Raw genomic sequence first — 4,557 nt, forward strand, 5'->3', positions numbered from 1 at the left:
TGGCTCCTGAAAATCCACGATACGTAGGATGGTTCCCATATGAAAGTTGGCACCAGTGCCGAGTCGGGCTGCTTTTATAGAGCCAAGTGGCTCCTGCAATCTGCCAGCCAGAAGATGGGCAGGTCAGTTTTACTTCCAGGGAGAAGGGCCGGTAGTTTGTGTTTGGGGCCTGAGGCTGGGAGTCGTCGGCTGGCTCCTGAAAATCCACGATACGCGGGGTGGTTCCCATATGAAAGTTGGAACCACTGCCAAGTCGGGCTGGTTTGATAGAGCCATGTGGCTCCTGCAATCTGCCAGCCAGAAGTGGGGTGGGTGAGTTTTGTTTGCCAGGGAAAAGGGCCGTGGTTTTTTTCCGGGGCCTGAGGCCTTGAATGGCCGGCTGGCTCCTTAAAATCCACGCTGCGCAGGATGGTTCCCAGACCCAAGGGGGCACCAGTGCCGAGTCAGGATGGTTTGATAGAGCCAAGTGGCTCCTGCAATCTGCCAGCCAGAAGATGGGCAGGTCAGTTTTACTTCCAGGGAAAAGGGCCGGTAGTTTGTGTTTGGGGGCCTTGTGGCTGTGAGTGGCCGTCTGGCTCCTGAAAATCCACCATACGCAGGATGGTTCCAAGATGAAAAGTGGCACCAGTGCCGAGTCGGTCGGATTTGATAGAGCCAAGTGGCTCCTGCAATCTGCCAGCCAGAAGCGGGGTGGGTGAGTTTTTTTTGCCAGGGAAAAGGGCCGTGGTTTGTTTTCCGGGGCCTGTGGCCTGGAATCGCCGGCTGGCTCCTTAAAATCCACGCCGCGCAGGATGGTTCCCATACCCAAGGGGGCACCAGTGCCGAGCCAGGCTGGTTTGATAGAGCCAAGTCGCTCCTGCAATCTGCCAGCCAGAAGATGGGCAGGTCAGTTTTACTTCCAGGGAAAGGGCCGTAGATTGTGTTTGGGGGACAGTGGCTGGCAGAGTCAGTCTGCCTCCTGAAAATCGACGATACGCACGATGGCTCCCAAATTGAAAAATTGCACCAGTGCTGAGTCGGGCTGGTTTGATAGTACCAAGTGGCTCCTGCAATCTGCCAGCCAGAAGATGGGCAGGTCAGTTTTACTTCCAGGGAAAAGGGCCGGTAGTTTGTGTTTGGGGACCGGAGGCTGGGAGTGGCCGGTGGCTCCTGAAAATCCACGATACTCAGGATGATTGCCAGACCCGAGTTGGCACCACTGCCAAGTCGGGCTGGTTTGACACAGCCATGTGGCTCCTGCAATCTGCCAGCCTGAAGATGGGCAGGCCACTTTTACTTCCAGGGAAAAGGGCCGGTAGTTTGTGTTTGGGGGCCTGAGGCTGGCAGTGGCCGGCTGGCTCCTGAAAATCCACGTTACGCAGGATGGTTCCCAGATGAAAGGTGGCACCAGTGCCGAGTCGGGCTGGTTTGATAGAGCCAAGTGGCTCCTGCAATCTGCCAGCCTGAAGATGGGCAGGCCACTTTTACTTCCAGGGAAAAGGGCCGGTAGTTTGTGTTTGGGGGCCTGAGGCTGGGAGTGGCCGGCTGGCTCCTGAAAATCCACGTTACGCAGGATGGTTCCCTGATGAAAGGTGGCACCAGTGCCGAGTCGGGCTGGTTTGATAGAGCCAAGTGGCTCCTGCAATCTGCCAGCCAGAAGATGGGCAGGTCAGTTTTACTTCCAGGGAAAAGGGCCATAATTTGTGTTTGGGGGCCTGTGGCTGGCAGTGGCCGGCTGGCTCCTGAAAATCCACGATACGCAGGATGGTTCCCAGATGAAAGGTGGCACCAGTGCCGAGTCGGGCTGGTTTGATAGAGCCAAGTGGCTCCTGCAATCTGCCAGCAAGAAGATGGGCAGGTCAGTTTTACTTCCATGGAAAAGGGCCGGTAGTTTGTGTTTGGGGGCCTGAGGCTGGGAGTGGCCGGCTGGCTCCTGAAAATCCACGATACGCAGTATGGTTCACAGACCCAAGTTGGAACCACTGCCATGTCGTGCTGGTTTGATAGAGCCATGTGGCTGCTGCAATATGCCAGCCAGAAGATGGGCAGGTCAGTTTTACTTCCAGGGAAAAGGGCCGTAGTTTCTATTTGGGGGCTTATGGCTGTGAGTGGCCGGCTGGCTCCTGAAAATCGACGATATGCAGGGTGGCTCCCAAATGAAAAATTGCACCAGTGCCAAGTCGGGCTGTTTTGATAGTGCCAAGTGGCTCCTGCAATCTGCCAGCCAGAAGATGGGCAGGTCAGTTTTACTTCCATAGAAAAGGGCCATAGATTTGTTTGGGGGCCTGTGGCTGGGAGTAGCCGGCTGGCTCCTGAAAATCCACGATACGCAGGATGGTTCCCAGATGAAAGGTGGCACCAGTGCCGAGTCGGGCTGTTTTGATAGAGCCAAGTGGCTCCTGCAATCTGCCAGCCAGAATCGGGGTGGGTGAGTTTTGTTTGCCAGGGAATAGGGCCGTGGTTTGTTTTCCGGGTCCTGTGGTCTGGAATCGCCCGCTGGCTCCTTAAAATCCACGCCGCGCGGGATGGTTCCAAGACCCAATGGGGAACCAGTGCCGAGTCAGGCTGGTTTGATAGAGCCAAGTGGCTCCTGCAATCTGCCAGCCAGAAGATGGGCAGGTCAGTTCTACTTCCAGGGAAAAGGCCGTAGTCTGTGTTTGGGGGCCTGTGGCTGGGAGTGGCCGGCTGGCTCCTGAAAATCGACGTTATGCAGGATGGCTCCCAAATGAAATATTGCACCAGTGCCAAGTCGGGCTGTTTTCATAGTACCAAGTGGCTCCTGCAATCTGCCAGCCAGAAGATGGGCAGGTCAGTTTTACTTCCATAGAAAAGGGCCATAGATTTGTTTGGGGGCCTGTGGCTGGGAGTAGCCGTCTGGCTCCTGAAAATCCACAATACGCAGGATGGTTCCCAGATGAAAGGTGGCACCAGTGCCGAGTCGGGCTGGTTTGATAGAGCCAAGTGGCTCCTGCAATCTGCCAGCCAGAATCAGGGTGGGTGAGTTTTGTTTGCCAGGGAATAGGGCCGTGGTTTGTTTTCCGGGTCCTGTGGTCTGGAATCGCCCGCTGGCTCCTTAAAATCCACGATACGCAGGATGGTTCCCAGACCCAATGGGGCACCAGTGCCGAGTCAGGCTGGTTTGATAGAGCCAAGTGGCTCCTGCAATCTGCCAGCCAGAAGATGGGCAGGTCAGTTCTACTTCCAGGGAAAAGGCCGTAGTCTGTGTTTGGGGGCCAGTGGCTGGGAGTGGCCGGCTGGCGGCTTAAAATCCACGCCGCGCTGGATGGTTCCCAGACCCAAGGGGGAACCAGGGCCGAGTCGGGTTGGTTTGATAGTACGAAGTGGCTCCTGCAATCTGCCAGCCAGAAGATGGGCAGGTCAGTTTTACTTCCAGGGAAAAGGGCCGTAGTTTGTGTTTGGGGGCCTGTGGCTGGGAGTGGCCGGCTGGCTCCTGAAAATCCACGATACGCTGGATGGTTCCCAGATGAAAGGTGGCACCAGTGCCGAGTCGGGCTGGATTGATCGTAGCAAGTGGCTCCTGCAATCTGCCAGCCTGAAGATGGGCAGGTCAGTTTTACTTCCAGGGAAAAGGGCCGTAGTTTGTGTTTGGGGGCCTGTGGCTGGGAGTGGCAGGCTGGCGGCTTAAAATCAACGCCGCGCTGGATGGTTCCCAGATGAAAGGTGGCACCAGTGCCGTGTCGGGCGGGTTTGATAGAGCCAAGTGGCTCCTGCAATCTGCCAGCCAGAAGCGGCGCGGGTCAGTTTTGTTTGCCAGGGAAAAACTCCGTGGTTTGTTTTCCGGGGCCTGTGGACTGGAATGGCCGGCTGGCTCCTTAAAATCCACGATACGCAGGATGGCTCCCAAATGAAAAATGGCACCAGTGCCAAGTCGGGCTGGATTGATAGTACCAAGTGGCTCCTGCAATCTGCCAGCCAGAAGATGGGCAGGTCAGTTTTACTTCCAGGGAAAAGGGCCGTAGTTTGTTTTTGGGGGCCTGTGGCTGGGAGTGGCCGGCTGGCGGCTTAAAATCAACGCCGCGCTGGATGGTTCCGAGATGAAAGGTGGCACCAGTGCCGAGTCGGGCGGGTTTGATAGAGCCAAGTGGCTCCTGCAATCTGCCAGCCAGAAGATGGGCAGGTCAGTTCTACTTCCAGGGAAAAAGGCCGTAGTCTGTGTTTGGTGGCCTGTGGCTGGGAGTGGCCGGCTGGCGGCTTAAAATCCACGCCGCGCTGGATGGTTCCCAGACCCAAGGGGGAACCAGGGCCGAGTCGGGTTGGTTTGATAGTACGAAATGGCTCCTGCAATCTGCAAGCCAGAAGATGGGCAGGTCAGTTTTACTTCCAGGGAAAAGGGCCGTAGTTTGTGTTTGGGGGCCTGTGGCTGGCAGTGGCCGGCTGGCTCCTGAAAATCGACGTTACGCAGGATGGCTCCCAAATGAAAAATTGCACCAGTGCCAAGTTGGGCTGGTTTGATAGTGCCAAGTGGCTCCTGCAATCCGCCAGCCAGAAGATGGGCAGGTCTGTTTTACTTACGGGGAAAGGGCCATAGTTTTTGCTAGGGGACCTGTGGCTGGCTGA

This window comes from Zonotrichia albicollis, unplaced genomic scaffold (assembly GCF_047830755.1).
Source record: "Zonotrichia albicollis isolate bZonAlb1 unplaced genomic scaffold, bZonAlb1.hap1 Scaffold_125, whole genome shotgun sequence".
NCBI classification, from domain to species: Eukaryota; Metazoa; Chordata; class Aves; order Passeriformes; family Passerellidae; genus Zonotrichia; species Zonotrichia albicollis.